The following is a 16,899-nucleotide window of genomic DNA, read 5'->3' on the forward strand; positions in this document are numbered from 1 at the left end:
CAAGAGGGACCTCGTTTTGTCCAGCTGTGGATCTGCCGCCGACGTGTTCAGGCTCCTGGACAACAAGTATGGAAATAAGCCGAAAATAGTGCTGCTGATTGCACAAGAAGTGCAAGGACTTTTCCCCATCAAAGGAAACAATCCGAGGAAGACAATCGAACTGATTCAAGCCGTGGAGAGAGCTCTTCGTGACCTACAAGTCTTAGGGGAGGAAGATGCTGTAAAGAACCGAGTGGTCGTGCAGTCGATTGAAAGTAAGCTTCCTGACTCCCTGAAAGAAAAGTGGTTAACACACAAAAATGACCCTAGGAAGTGTGTTTTCACCACGCAACCACTTTGACTGTCTACTGCAGTACTTGAAAAAGCAGGAGGACATTCTCGAGGAGCTAGACCAGTTACAGCCTAGCCCGGCGAACAATACTGAGAGGTCAAGCGAAAAGAAAAAGGAAAGGAGGGCTTTCACCAGAGCCACGTCAGGAAACACCCAAAAGGGCTCTCAACCAAGCTTATGCGTCACATGTGGAGACAACGAGCATGGAGGTAGGCTGTTCGCCTGCAAAGTCTTTAAGAAGCTCAATCTGACAGGCAAGAAGGCTCAGCTTAGGAGAGCAGGAGCATGCTTTAAGTGCTTGCGCCTTCATGGTGACGACAGCGGCTGCACACAAAAGTATCTATGCTCAAAGGATGACTGTCAGAAAGAGGGCTCTTCAGACCACAATTACTTGCTGTGTCCAAAGCCACAGATCAAGAAAAAAGAGGAAAAGAGCGGAGAGCAGAGCAATGCAAAATTGGGGAAAAGGGGGCTTGGATTAACCAACAAACAGGAGGAGCTCCTTGCCAAACTTTCTCCAAAGCTGCGAGCAGAGTTCAAGGAAGCCTTTTCAAATAAGATCACGACAAAAGCGTGTGCTAGCGCTGGTTGTGAGCCAAAAGAGTGTCCTGTCATAATGATGCTGTTGGATGTGACGACAAACTCTGGCCAGCTAGTCGGTACGTTGATTGATCTCGCTTCAGATACTAATTATATCTCTAAAAAAGCAGCAGAGCGTCTCAAGCTAAATGGTGAGAACATTAAGTTGATTGTCCAAGGTGTTGGAGGGATGGAGAAAACCATTACTACCAAGAAGTATACCCTAAGGATGAGAGTAAAAACTCCTAAAGGTACAATAGCAGAGCACAAACTCCTTTGTTACGGCTTGGAAGATGTTGCGAAGGTGAACCAAGCTGTCACGCCACAGCAACTGCAGAAGTTCTTCCCAAACGTTCCACTCAAGGACTTGGTCTGGCCCGAAAAGATCGACCTGTTGATTAGCCACAGGGAGGGTTGCCTGGTCCCACAGCCAGTCAAAGTAGTGGGAGACCTTGTCCTCTGGGATGGCCCCCTTGGGAAGACTGTTGGTGGAACGCATCCTGACCTCTTTGAAATGATAGACCTAGCAGTGCACAGGTCTGAAACACATTTCGCGAGGTCAATGAGAACAGCTTCAAGGGCGTACAAAGAGATTCTCGTGGAAATGGAAGGACCCAGTGAAGTCTTGGTGGAAGGAGAAGACGCAATCCTCCGAAACACTGCAACTACAAACAAAGAAGTCTTTGAATGGTTCAAGTGGGACAGTATTGGCGCCGCCTGTGATCCTCAATGTGGTGGCTGTAGATGCGGTAGGTGCCCCCTGGGGGCAAGGAAATGACCCTAGGAGAGGAAAGAGACTTAGAGAAGATAAAGGAATGTCTCACCTACGTGCAAGCTGACAAGCAAAGCGAATCCCCTCACTGGGATGCAGCTTACCCATGGAAAGGAGACCCCGCAACGCTGCCTGACAATCGACGTGCAGTGGAAGCTACCTTTTTAAACACTGAGAAACGACTGGAGAGGGAGCCGGAATGGAAGGCTGCGTACATAGAGCAAATCCATGATATGGTCTCAAGAGGGGCTGCTGTTAAATTCACCCAAGAGGAAATCAATAGCTGGAAGGGACCTAAGTGGTATATCAGTCATTTAGTTGCTCCTAATCCTCACTCAACCACTACTTCTGTAAGAATTGTCTGGAACAGTAGCCAAGAATTCATGGGAATAAGTTTGAATGACCTACTGTACAAGGGTCCTGATGTCCTAAATCAGATAAGGGGCGTGCTTCTAAGATTCAGGACTGGGTTGTACGCCGCCCTGGGCGATGTGAAAAAAATTTACAACTCTGTCTGGCTAGAAGACAAAGAAGTACACCTCCATCGATTCCTCTGGAGAGACAACCCTGAGGAGGTAATTGAAGTCTTTGCTGTCGTCAGGGTCAACATCGGCGATAAACCTGCTGGTTGTATAGCCCAGGTGGCTATGAGAAAAACAGCCAACCTGCCCCAGTTTGCAGCCATGGTTGAGGAGTGCCGAGTTGTGGTAGAAGATAGTTATGTGGATGACATCTTGACGTCCCACAATGACTTGCAGATACTGGAGAAAATCACCAAAGGAGTGAAAAAGATATTAAAAGCTGGAGGCTTCTCCCTTAAGCCGTGGGTCTTATCAGGCCAAAGTGGGAGGTCCGCAACCACAGCTGATGTCAGTATCAGTAAGACAACTGTGAGTGTGCCCAAAACTCGGGTGTTACCCAACCAGATGCGGGATGAAGAAAGCAAAGCACTTGGAGTCGGCTATGAACCAAAGACTGACAAACTTTGTGTGATGGCGTCCGTAAATTTCACAAAGAAGAGAGGAAAGATGAGGACAGGAGTCGATTTGCGCGAAGAGGAAGTCAGAGGTAAAACTCCAAACCCATTGACCCGTTGGATGCTGCTAAGCCAGATCGCTGGATTCCATGACCCCATTGGTCTTGCCACACCCGCAAAGCAGAAAGGGGTGATGCTTGAGAGAGAAGCTTACCAAGAAGCGAATATAAGCAATCCAGTTAAGGACACTTGGGACAATGTCATAAGGGCAAAAGCGTCTGGACCTTTTTTGAAAAAATTTATGTATTTAGTCAACTGTATAAGTTATGTTTATTTCTTCACAGTTTGACTCCCAAGACATATGGGAACTGCTTTAGACAGGAGATTGGCTTAGCTTTTATTGATCTGTCTGTGATATCAATATATATTTGTGAGATTCATGTTCCGTTTTATTTATTTATTTGTCTTTAAGGTCATACAACCTATTTTTACATTCAAGTGACCTCACTGCAGCACAAATATTCTAATAGCCCAGTTTTTCCTGAAAAAAATGATGTTCATAAATTGACTGTAGACAACAGGGTTGATGTTTTACAAACTTTTTTAGAAAATAAAACCAGACGGACAATGAACTGTAAAAATGCCCTTAGTGCTGGTAGGGTTAAAAGAGCTCTTAACAGTCTTGGCGGAACAACTGGCTGCTACACCTTGGGGAAGTTCCAGACCCTTCTCTACTCGGCAGCCAACTTGACTAATGAGCGACACATCGACGCCAGGGCACAGGAGCAAGAGGACTCTGTGGAGTACTTAACCCCCAACTCCCTTATCCTGGGACGCACCGGACAGGGAGGAGACATACACGGAATCGACATGGAAACCCGCTCTTGGCGCAGACTGAGGGCTGTCCAGGCTGGAATCGACAGGTTCTGGAAGAAATGGAGTGAACTGGCAGGACCAAACTTGTTCATACGACACAAGTGGCACCGAGCAGAGAGAAGTGTCAAGGTTGGAGATGTAGTCTGGATTGCGGACCAGAATGCTCTAAGAGGGCAGTTCCGACTCGGCCGGGTTGCTACAGCGTATCCAGACGAGAAGGGGGTCGTCCGTCCTGCTCCCATAGTTCCCAGGGCCCGGAGAAAGGACTCCATGCCCACGACCATCGTCATTCGCAGGGATGTGCGGAGGTTGGTGATCTTGATTCCTGCTGAAGATCAAGAGGAGGTAAGATAAGTCCTCGCCATGGATACCCACAGACTGTGACTCTGTGTTCTTTGATTAACTAGCGGGTAACCCTGGGAGGCAACTGAGTGCTTCAAGGGCAAACCTACACTCAGTTGGAGGAAAGGTGGTGGAGCCTACCTCCTTAGTTAATAATAATTAATACATTTTTGTTTGTGAATGCCTACAAAGGCTGGATTTTAGTTTGAAATTCTCACTGAGAGACTCAAGAGACTGTGCCCTCCTTGGATCTTCAATCAGTCGGCCAAGTGGAAGGTGTTGAGACCTTTAACTCACTCATGAAAAGAGAAAAAAGAAAAAAAGAAGCAAATGGGTCTGATGTGTTCAGTTAAAATGGGAACGAGTGATTTCTTTAAGTTTCATATATGCTCAGATATGTTACGTTATGTGCGCATGCGCAGCTTCATTAGAAACTTTAATTATGGCACCTACAATATATTGTCATTATTTGTTTGTTGTATTTCAGGTTTATGACCTGTGGTCATTTAATTTAAAATAAACTTTAGGACAAACACGAGTCATGACATGGTGTGCTTCCTGGTAGGCCTTTTCGGAGGGCTAAATAATGGAAAATCCGAACACTAGTGCCTCCCATGTATCATGACCTAGGAGAAGTATTTAACAAACAGAAAGCGCTATCTCTGCCCCCTCACCGACCATATGATTGTGTTATTGAGACCCTTCCTGGTGCCCCACTTCCCTCTCATCACTTATACAATTTATCTTAACCTGAGAGGGAGAGAACCTGAGACTTGTTAGCTGCTGGGCTCATCCGTCCCTCCTCCTCCCCTATGGGCACTGGGTTTTTCTTTGTTAAGAAGGACTCGACTCTGTGGCCCTGTATTGACTATCGTGGTTTAAATGAGATAACTGTAAAGAATAAGTACTCTCTTCCTCTCATTGATCCTGCTTTCGAACCCCTGAACCGAGCTAAGGTTTTCACAAAACTGGACCTGAGAAACGCCTACCACCTCATCCGGATCAGAGCTGGGGATGAGTGGAAGACAGCCTTTAACACCCCGCTCGGCCATTTTGAATATTTGGTCATGCCTTTTGGTCTCACTAATGCCCCAGCTGTTTTTCAGGCCCTTCAAGCTCACCTTTTCACGGCCGTGTCTCGTGGTAGCAGCTGATGTCTATACTAGAAGATGTTTCTCTCTTGCTCCCGTCCTATAAGCAGTTTTTCTGCAGCTCTGGTGCATGCACCGCGGGTGCAAATGGTAGCCGCCTGGCAGCGCAATTTCACTCCAGAAGTTACTTTCACTCGACTGCAGTCCCGGGGATTTTGCCTCGTTCGCAGCTCCTGACTCACCGCACGGCTCACTCTGACCTGCACAGCTTGCCTCCAGCTGCCGACTCTCAGCGCCGGCGTTGGACGTACTTCGGTCGGTTTCATCACGCAGAAGCACCGGCATGTTCAACTCAGCTGGATCATCCAACCGTTCGAAATTAAGTATCTCATCAGCATATTTTGTTCATTCATGTTTACAGCACACTGTAATGCGGTTCACGGTGCGGTGGCCGGAGTTCCGGGCGCTGTCTAAACTCTGGCTTCAGCTGTAAATTCCTCTGCTTCTCTGGGGCATAATTCCCGTAAATTCTATGATAGAGACAGCAGGGGACATCGTTTTTCTTCTATTCATGCATCAAGGTTAATTGTGCACTTAGGCAGGCATGTCTTTTCTCTATGGGCTCCCTAGGTAAGCTGCTTTTATCTTCTCCTGACATCCTTTTAGCGTGCTCATTTCAGTTGACGTTTTAAATTCACGCGTGCATTTACATGCGCATTTACGGTGGGTCGGCTTTACAACAGATGTTGCTCTGGACCATGGATGTATTAGCTCTGGAAGGTGACAGTGAAGTATATTAGGGCTGGGCTCTGCTGCGCAGCTGCAAACTGAGCTTGGCTACATGGTTGTGGTATGAGCGGCTGTCCGAGGTTGCTGGTCTTCTGGTGGCTGTGCATGAGTAATCTCAGTTATTTCAGTCTTGTGAGACGGTGATTGGGTTGTATACTGTGAGATAATGTAGGAAGGGGTAATTGTTGTTGACTAAAATGCTAGTTACATTAGTTTTTATCTTATCAACTAACGGCAGCCTTTTTACAATAAACGTCTGTTGGAGCGCACCATGAGATACAAGGCATGGAGCATTTATACTGTACATTGTCGTGTTTTTGCAGGTTTAAATGTATTTATTAAGTCTTCGACACTTCAGATGTAAGGTACTTGTGTCAATTGACGACAAACATGGCAGTCACTGGATTGCTACATCGGGTGAGGCTTGTTAGCATCAAATGGGCATAGGAGGTACGTAAGTGTTTTTGTCCCATATTCCTGACGTTTCTGGGCTATAGTACTGTTCTAATACTCGGCAGGGGTTAGATTCTTTTCTCGATAGGGAATGACGCATTGTAAAGGTTGTCTACGAAGCTGTCGCGATATTTGTCAGTAGTCATGGTGACGTCTGCAGAATATTCTGCATTTGTAAATATACTGGTCGTTGTTGCCTGCTTATCGTTTTGTGCATTATGCTCACTCATGGTAGGTAGCGCACATTCTTGGTATTCTCAGCACAATATTCATATTGTACATTGGCGTCCATTGTCGTTGTTCGACAATTTTAGTTATACTCTAGATATATTTATCAAGCTGCATTGCTCGCATCAGCTATTTACTTTTATTTTATCTCATATCTGTGGGGACCTCATTGAGTTTTACGTTTTATTAAATCTATTTACTAAGATGTGTTGTTCATTTCCACTAAGTTTCCTACGTTGGCAATATATTGGTGCGAGTCCTTCAAATCAGATCTGACTGATTCCCAGTAGACGTGTTGGAACTGGTGGCAGCCCAGGTTTCTAATCACTACACTGTATTTACTTCGGTCATGGCTGACCTCGGCGGTTGGTCTTGCATCATTAAAGTGCGTGTCTTACTCATGGGCGCACCATACTCAGCATGGTGCATATGGGTCGCGTGTCCTATCAGCATTATGGTCATCACAACATCCTATTTCATGGATCCTTCTTGCGGTATCCTCTGTCTGATTTTTGCTACTTTTTACTTAGATTCTGCGATGCCCTCTGAAGGTGAGTATTTTGTGTATCTACCCAGTCACTTTCTATCACTTATTAAAAATTACTTTCGGGCATGTCGACACAATTAATTTTTGTTGTGGTTGGTATTCACTTGCTTCTCATAATCATCATCTTGTGGATGGCTTCTCTGTCTTAACCATGCTAGCGTCAGTTGGTATCTGGGTATTACTGAGGCAGTATATAATAATACATGCATGAGTTAAGTTTTGGGGGGAATCCCTATCCTAAGTATGGTGGTGGTAATCCATCTTACTGGGCAAAAGGCGGTCGTTATTGTCTTATGTTATTGATCGAATTTTAGCAGCAAGCGTACAGTTCATCTCTGCATTATGTTTAAACAGAATTCATCTTTGCTATGGGATTCTCATATTTGCTACACCCTATAGATCTCATCATAACACGATGTCTTTGCAGCATGACCAGCTAAACTTCATATTCTGCACGTTCAAATTGCTTCTGCTTTGCAGCATGTTTAAATGTTTTATCTCGCAGCACGGGTATTATGACCTCTATTGTAACTATTCATATATGCAGTGCATTAAGTGACGTTATCACTGACCTCGTACGCAGCTAACTCATGACATTGGCCTCATTCAAGTTGTACTGCTTACAACACTAACCTCTAAACGCGGAGACGCTGCTTCTAATATGATCTACTCACTGCCCAGGCTCATACTAGAGGTTTTCAGCTAAATGTCGGTTTAGCCATCATCTAAGATATTCCTATACATTTTCACCTCAGCATTATTCGGGTCATTCATTCAGAATAGGGCCGCTGCTACGGCAGCAAATCAAGGCATTTCATGTACGTCCCTGCAACAACTTGGCAGATGGTCTTCCTCTGCTTACTCTTACATTCGTCCTATGTCAGTACGTCCTGGCAACCCAGAGATCTCTCAGGCATAAGCCCGGTAAGCATGCATATAACTGGTGGTGGTGTGTTGATCTCTGAATTCTCTCACATCCGAGTCTATCTGTGCAATTACACGCTGGCATATATCTACATGTATTTTCATTAGCAACCCGATCACTGTGCAGTGATTTAAAAAAAATAAAAAATAAATAAAAAAAATGCCGGCCAAGCGGTCGATGCCGGCCGTAGCGGTCGATGCCGGCCGTGGTGGTCGATGCCGGCCGTAGCGGTCGATGCCGGCCGTGGTGGTCGATGCCGGCCGTAGCGGTCGATGCCGGCCGTGGTGGTCGATGCCGGCCGTGGCGGTCGATGCCTTATTTTGAGTAATCAAATTAGAAATAATGATTTTATGCATTTATACTAGGGTCATCAAACAATTACATTTTCTTAATCGCGATTAATCGCATGTTTTTTCACATGATTAAATTCTTTTATTTTGCAGTTCAGAACTGTTTTTAAGTAGGCCTACATTAACCCTACCAGCCCTAAGGTCATTTCTACAGTTCATTGTCCGACTGGTTTTATTTTCTAAAAAAGCTTGTAAAACATCAACCCTGTTGTCTACATTCAATTTATGAACATTTTTTTCAGGAAAAACTGGGCTATTAGAATATTTGTGCTGCAGTGAGGTCACTTGAATGTAAAAAAACGTTGTATGACCTTAAAGACAAATAAATAAATAAAACGGAACATGAATCTCACAGATATATATTGATATCACAGACAGATCAATGAAAGTGAAGCCAATCTCCTGTCTAAATCAGTTCCCATATGTATTAGGAGTCACACTGTGAAGAAATAAACATTATAACTTATACAGTTGACTAAATATGTACATTTTTTCAAAAAAAGTCCAGACACTTTTGCCCTCATGACATTCACTTATGCCAATAATCAAATAATAATGACATATTTATTGAAATCACACACACAGCAATGTTCTAAAACAGTTCTCCTATATATTTGGAGTCATGCAGTGCAAAAATAAACATAATGAATATTATAACTCATATAAAAGGACAAACTATTTACATTTCTTCAAAACAGGCCCACATTTATGCCAAATCTCAAAACAATCTTCTCTGTAGAACGGTAATAAACTGGAGTGATCCATCTTTCACTGTATAGCCTTTGTTCTCGCTTGGATTCGCTGGAGCGATCTATCTTTCCACTCGATATACTCTTTGTATGACGGACCTGCCTTCCCATTGGTTGAAAGACGTCAATACAATCTCGCAAAGCATCATGGGATATTCAAAATGGCAGCTAGCATCGAGCTAGCGGCAAAAATGACGGAAAATTGATAAATTATGGACATCAAGTGGATAATAAGCGTTTGGATTTATTGCTGAACAACTCTGAAAAGAGGCACAACTTCCAGGCTGGATAGAAAACCTTCTGTAAAGGCTACAAAGACACCCCCGTGATGGCTAACTTGTTAGCTTTTAGCAGCAAAACTCGGTAAGTTTCTACATTAAACCGTTATCAAATTATCTAATATTAATCAGAGGTGCCGTTGTACGTCGCCGACGACGGCATCGGGTTCTAAGGGTTAATAGTAGACATTTTCATATATATATATATATATATATATATATATAACCAATTTGTATCCTTGAAGATATATGTAACCTGTTTAAGAATTGTATTTTCCTTTTGAACAGAAAAACAATGTTTTTGAAATGAGTGATTTCTACTTTTTAATATATGTAACCTGTTTTAAGAATTGTATTTTTCTTTTGAACAGAAAAACAATGTTTTAAATGAGTTATATCTGCTTTTTAATATATGTAACCTGTTTTAAGAATTGTATTTACCATCTTTTGAAAATAAAGAATAAAAAAAAATAAAATGAATAAAGAGTCATTCCGGCGTACGGGATGTCTTAGAAAACATTAGCGGTTTCAGAGGAAAGGATGTCGGAGAAACGAGTGATGGAAAACATCTATTACAATCCACAGCATCCCGGTAGCTTTGGCGGCGTACGTCTCTGGCAGAGTGTACAGGATGAAACTGGTGAAAAAGTCAGTGTTCGGGAAGTTAAAGATTTTTTATCTGAGCAAGATGCGAGTACATTTTAAGAGAAACAGAGTCTTTGTTACAAAACCTTTAAATCAGTTTCAAGCCGACCTATGTGACATGCAAGCCTTGGCAGCACATAATGACGGATTTAATTATTTACTGACCATCATAGACGTATTTTCTAAAAAAGCATATGTGCGTTCCTTGAAGAGGAAGACAGCTGCTGTGGTTGTAAAAGCGTTTGAATCAGTGTTTCGAGAGAGTTTAATACCCGCCAAGCTACAAACTGACGCAGGCAAAGAATTTTTCAACAGAAAATTTGAGGCTCTGATGAACAAATACGGTAGCAATCATTTTAGGACGGCCAGTGACTTAAAGGCTTCGGTCGTCGAGAGGTATAACCATACCCTGAAATCTCGCATGTTTAAATATTTCACGGCACGCAACACCAGACGTACCTCAACGCCTTACCTGACCTGGTACATAGTTATAACAACAGTTATCACAGCTCTATAAAAATGACGCCTATGGAGGTCACACCGGAGAACACCGATCAGGTGTTTCACAACCTGTACGGCACCTTTGCCTCTCGTCACAGGAATAAAATAAAGATGTCGTTTAAGAAAGGGGATTTGGTACGATTATCCAAGGTGAGAGGCGTGTTTGATAAAAAATACGAAAAGAGTTTTACGGACGAAATCTTTACAGTGACGGATCGTATCCCTCGTACGCCTCCTGTATACAAATTAGAAGATTATGATGGCGAGATCTCCTGGAATATTTGGTCCCGGCGGCCAAAAAACATGATCCGTCCTTTGATGCGACTTTCAACATTGCGACCAAATGCATCGACTTCAAAGGCGATGGTCTTTACAAAATCCGTACCTATCCTCCGCTGGCTTACATGTTAGGCTTAAAAGCCGGCGAATGGTGGACGCAACTCTCGGCGGCCATCTACCTATCCCTGCGATTTAAATGCGGGTGTATATAACCTCTTTGTATACACTGACATTATTCAGTATCAAGCGGTCGGCGACAGCTACTCACCGCTGCTTTGTGTGGTGAATGTGAAAGGTGATTTTGGAGACGTGACTAGCATCAGCTACAATACGGTACATTATATACCTGTGTCAAAAAATTACATCAAAAACATACGCATTGAAATTATAACCGATTGCAACAGGAACGTTGATTTTGTGTTTGGAAAGACAATTGTGAAATTACACTTTAAACCACTCCAACGTTCATTGTAAGGACCCGGTAAAATGCTGCATATCAAAGAAGATCCTCGGCGCTTTGTAGCGTACTATGAAGGGCAAGTAGGCAGGGCTTTACCTGGCTTTTACAGAGTCATGTACGGGCGAGGCTTAGGCTCTATCTTTTTTCGAAGTTGTTTCGCCTCTGCTGAAAAAAGGTTTCGCTTTTTGCATCTTAAAACAGCTGCTACAAACATTGCGTCCGATGCTGTGAAAGGATTTATGGGAAAACTGACCGAGAATACGAATCAAGAAGCTTCAGGAGGTATTTTGGTCTTGTCCCATAGAGCAAGGAAACGACCTCCGGGCGAGCGTGTTGTTTCCTCTGCATTTAAAAAACGTGTGACGCTCAAGAAGAGTAAATCAGTCAGGAGAGGCGCGCCTAAGAGAAGGAAGTTGGCGCAGAGCTCTGACATATTTTAATGCAGCACACACAATGGCTCTTTTACATCAGAAATCAGCCGAATGCACCCTGGCTGAACTGGATCTCTTTTCAGCTCCCATGACGCAACTATCTGTAGAGGACAAAAAATATCAAGAATACCAGCCCGTCTCTGCACTGAGCGACAACTCGCCCATCGAATTCTTTATACCCGGAAAAGTATTTGGACTTGAACGACACGTTGTTACACCTCCGAGTTAAAATCACAGAGAAGGATGGGGCAAACATCCCTGTCGATACAGCAGTGGGCCTAGTCAATTATCCTCTCAATACAATGTTTAGCCAATGCGACGTCATTTGGGGGACAGATTGATTTCACAATCCAGCGCCACTCACCCTTACAGAGCCATGATAGAAACCTTACTCAACTTTTCAGAGGACACATTAAAGAGTCAATTTAGTGCCTGTCTGTTTTACAAAGACACTCCGGGGTCAATGGATTCTATAGTAGTGACTAACGGGCCAAACAAAGGATTAGTCCAGAGAGCGCAATTCAGCGCCGAATCTGGCGAAGTGGACTTGCTAGGACCTCTCCACAGTGACATATTTCTCTGTGAGCGCCTGTTGTTAAACTCTGTTGATTTGAGGATTAAACTTATTCGTAACAGTGACGCGTTTTGCCTTATGGGGGCTCATGACTCGGAGTTCACCCTGAAGATATTATCGGCCGCGGCCCTGATGAAAGGAAATGCCCTCTATTCGCTCTCACGCGTCAGTGTGAAAACGTACTCTATCCCTGAAAATTCGAGGATCTGCAACCAGGAGAACCTCTTTCTGGGTGCTATGCCCCGCTATTTAGCTTTAGCCATGGTGCACCATGACGCTTTTGTAGGACGCAGGGACCTTTCACCCTTTAATTTCAAACATAATGGTGTAGAATATTTGGCCTTGTGCCAGGACGGCAGACAGGTTCCTGCTAAAGCCTTTCAGCCCCGTTTCAATAGCAGAAATTCAGTCAGAGAATTTTACAATATGTTTACGGCCACGGGTCGCCATCTTAAATCATGGATTTCCGGCCTGATTTTGCTCATTACCCCTCGAGCATTTTGCAGTTTCTGGAAAGTCGTTCAAAGAAGATAGAGTACCACAGCCGTCAGCTCCAGCACACTTTCTCTGTCATATGCGGTCAGCACTGTGTTTTTTATCTCTGCCATCAAGCCTGCGGCTTATCATATAATCAAATGTTGACTCTGTATCATGATGATGTCTATAAAAATGACCGGATGGTATCTAATTTTGTCAATAAATATCAAAAGTGCATCGCTCAGAATCTTTTCGCCATGGCTCATGCTCTCTAGACGTGTTTAGAGAGTGTTACCACTTGTAAGAAACAATAAGAAAGACTCTGTAACCATAAACTTGTGATTAATAAAACATTTTATTGAAAATGACAGTGTACGGTAACATTAATCTAAAGTTGACCATCGCGGGGATAATAGGAATGCTTTTTTTCTGTTTTGTTTTCTTCATAAAGCAGGGGAACATATCCCCCTTACGAGCCCAGAAAACACTCTGTGACCAGCCGCAGTTGAAAGATTTTCACTGAATCTTGCCCAATCAAATTGTCATACATGTCCGTGATGGGGTCAAAGATTTTCTTTGCTAATTTCAGTTCGTGGAGTAGCGTCTTGGTGACTACACGGACTCTGAAATCCTGCCGCTGGCTAGGATGATCAACCTTACAGCCATAGCACTCAGAGCGTCTGTCATCGTGAATAATTAGATTGAGAAGATGAAAAAACGCTGATTGGATGGTGTCGATGTTGAGAGAAGAGCCCCAACCGTCTACCTCATCCTCCTGACCAGGAGGAGAGCTCTCCTCCTGAGCGTTTGGAGGACTTTCTGGACTCTCCTCCTGACCACCTTCCTTACCCTGTTTATCTGGGATTTCCGACTCCATTTCATCTTCTGAAGAACCAGGGTCCTCCTCCTCCTCCTCCTCTGATGAATCAGGGTTTACCTCATCCGGAGGTGTAGCGGTTGTCCCGCTCTCATTAGTATAGTCCTGAGTCGCCACGTCCTCATTAGAGTCACGCACATCCGTGTAGTCCTGAGTCGCTGTCTCGGGAGAGGGAGGTGGGCATACCAGGTTTTGACTGTCTGCCTCTGAGGAGGCGAAGAGGACCCGCGGGGTAAGGGGTCTCATCCATGGGGTAAGGGGTCTCTTTGTTGTTGAGCTGAACATCGTTGTGATTTTCTTCTGTTCGCCGTTGAACATCTTGCCAAGTTCTGTTGCCGTCTGCTTCAGTCTTTATAATATTGTAAGGGGGTGTGGTTAGGAATGTTCTGGAAGGAGGTGTGGCTAGGAAAATTCTGGAAAGGAAGTGGGGTCGGGAAAGTTCCGGAAAGGAGGCGTGGTAAAAACAAAAGTTCAAAAGTTTAGAGTTTTTTTCACAACCAGGGTATTTTTCCATCCGCGGCTGCTAAGGAAGAGACTGGTAACCCTATCCCCCATCTCCGTCATCCGGTCCGCCCATTCCAACGCTGGTAAGACTAGCACGGTTCGGAATAAACCGCAGTCTGGATTAAATCTTTGCAAAACAAACAGGTCACAGGCTCTCTTTACTTCTGAATCCCTGGATAGCAGAAGGGCCTGGAACCACCATCAGCCTGAGGTTGTGGTAACAGATGGCCATGTTGACCCAAAGATAATGTTCATCTTAGCCAAGTCGCTATCGCTGGGGTAATTGGCCGATCTAGGATGCTGCGCCTCGGGATTCTCTTCATCATTGCTACAAATGTTTACATCCATCTCCTCCTCCTTACATTCTACCATAACCGTTTGAGTCTCTTTATCTTGAGTCGCTCCACTCACACCCTCATTTTCTTTATTGCCGTTACTCTGAGAAGTACCAAATTGTAACAGCGTCTTCATCACACCGGGTGCGGTAAGAGCATCTTGGAATATCGTTATCGGAGTCTCGCAGATCAGCGAAGAAGACCACCTGCTGGATGGAGGCACCTCCTTGGTACGGACTCAATGGAGAGCCAGCTTCTTCATCAGCCATCTCTGAAGCAGCGCTATTCAAGTTTACATTCATGGTGAGAAGAATGAAAGGCCGTCTTTCTATGTTTCAACCAGAAAAGACACCCTTTTTATGCTTGAACCAAACTACTTATTGATCCACCCCTCTTCTCTCACTGGTTCATTCAAAAACGCATCTTACTGTATATCGCCCATTGGTTCATTTAAAAAATGCAATTTCCTGTCTTGATGCATTAATACGCATCTTCCGATCTCCTCCCTGGTAATATCCGGTCTGAGGCACGCCCTCTTTCTGGAAAGTTCCGGAAGAATCGCGTCAGAAACATCTGGCAGATGTAAATCACATTTTTGACAGCTCGTGACCTCTTGACCTGCTGGTCATCAATCAATCTGCATTCCAAGTTGACATAAGCTCCCTCTTATTACTCTCTAACATGTAACCCGGCCGTCGGGCCAAAAGCGAGTATAGCCAAACCCGTGCGTTTGTGCCACTTTGTGCCGTTAAGAATAGTTAACCCAGCTGTGGGGCTGAGAGCAAGCGTAGCCAAACCTGTGCGCTGAGTCACGGTAAGAATAGTTAACCCGGTCGTCGGGCTGAGAGCATGTGTAGCCAAAACTGCGCGCTGTGCCACGGTAAACGTTCTAACCCATGCGCTCTGCCACGATAAGCGTTCTAACTCGTGCGCTGGTGCCACGGTAATGTTGTAAGAGAGAGAGTAGGATATATAAAGAAAAAATTTTAAAAAGGGGTGTGTATGTCAATACGTGTGTATATGTGTTATTTATAACCTCCTCACATGGATTTTCTTTTCATCTGCTGGCTAGCTTTTGTACCGGCTTATTTACGCAATTTATTTCTCTTTTATTTTGGGGGCTGCATATCATACAAGTCTGATGCACTACAAGCCTTATTAATTCAAGCTGTTTACACTACAAGCGAATCAAACACTGATTCTCCACAAAGCACTATACACTTCAAAGCTGAATCAATTCAGTTTTATTGTGGCCAATGTAGGTAAGTACGTTCCTTTCACCAGTCTTTGTCACGTTTTGGGGGATCAGCTTTTGGCCTTCTAACCACCTAATTATTATCATTTAATAATGATGGAGTCTAATCTCCAAAGACTATACATGTCATATCATGCTTTCGTACAATAAATCGTTGCATATGTGCAACGAAGTCTCTCCTGATTGAAATGGAGCTCAGCAAAAATTCTGACAGGAAGACTTCTAACTAATCATGTTTCTCTCTCTTATAAACTGAACAGATGTTAGAGACGCCCACTTTAGCTAACCAATCAGAAGAGGCCCTGAATTTCTCAAGCCAATCACAGCATGACACCTCTGTTTTAAACCTGTCTCTCTCTGCTGCTCAGTTGTCATTTCAGGCTAAGAACAACCCTCCTCCTCCCCTTGCTCCTCCGGCCTTCATCCCGCACGGCTCCTGGTTTCTCCTCCGACCAGACTGCGTCGGCTCATCGGTTCGACATTCGGGTTCCTCACACCGCCATCAGTGTCTAGACTCCATCGGGGAATAAGCTTTTGGCCTTCTAATCCCCTAATTATTATCATTTAATAATGATGGAGTCTAATCTCATAGACATGTCATATCATGCTTTCATACAATAAATCTTTGCATATCTGCAACGAAGTCTCTCCTGATTGAAATGCTATTCTGATGTTAATGCTAGCGCAATGTGTGTGAATTTACGTTGCATGCTAGTAATGCTATACTGATGTTAATGTAGCCTGTAATGTGTGAATGGGCAGTTAGCACATTGTTCATGTGTTGTATTTGAATAGGTTAAGATAGCTTAGTAGGCTATAGCAACTTGCTGTATAAGAGTCTAAGGCTGAATCTCAATTCTCTATTTACCCTACCCCTTAGCCCTTGGCCCTTGGTTTGCGCACTCCCGTGAGGGTAAGTGCTGTCCCAATACTCACATTGGTCGAGGGGTAGGGCTAAGGGGAAGGGCTATATACACCTTGACGCCAAGTAAAAACGCGAGCTTACTTGAACAGCAAGGGCTATCCAGATTCATTGCGCAACAAGGAACATGGCTGCCCCGTCGACCAGAGAGATCCATAAATGTAAGTATTTTCGGCTTAAAGAATTGATTTAAAAATTACGACGGTCTTGTTTTGTGCTCTACACAGTCCTGTACATTTGCAACCATATTTGTAATTGAAATGTTTTTAAAAATCGCTAGTTTGCTATGCTAAGGCTAACGCTAAAGTTAACGTTAGCAACTTTGCTTATTTGCACAACAGTCCCGCATTTCT

General features: G+C 44.0%; 1 protein-coding gene across 1 annotated transcript in view; it reads right to left on the reverse strand.

Moving 5' to 3' along the window:
• LOC116049952 (synaptic vesicular amine transporter-like) overlaps window positions 1-16,899 on the reverse strand; it is a 50,223-nt gene that overhangs the window by 23,330 nt on the left and 9,994 nt on the right. The window lies entirely within an intron of this gene.

The sequence above is a fragment of the Sander lucioperca genome, chromosome 15, assembly GCF_008315115.2.
Source record: "Sander lucioperca isolate FBNREF2018 chromosome 15, SLUC_FBN_1.2, whole genome shotgun sequence".
Classification (NCBI taxonomy): domain Eukaryota; kingdom Metazoa; phylum Chordata; class Actinopteri; order Perciformes; family Percidae; genus Sander; species Sander lucioperca.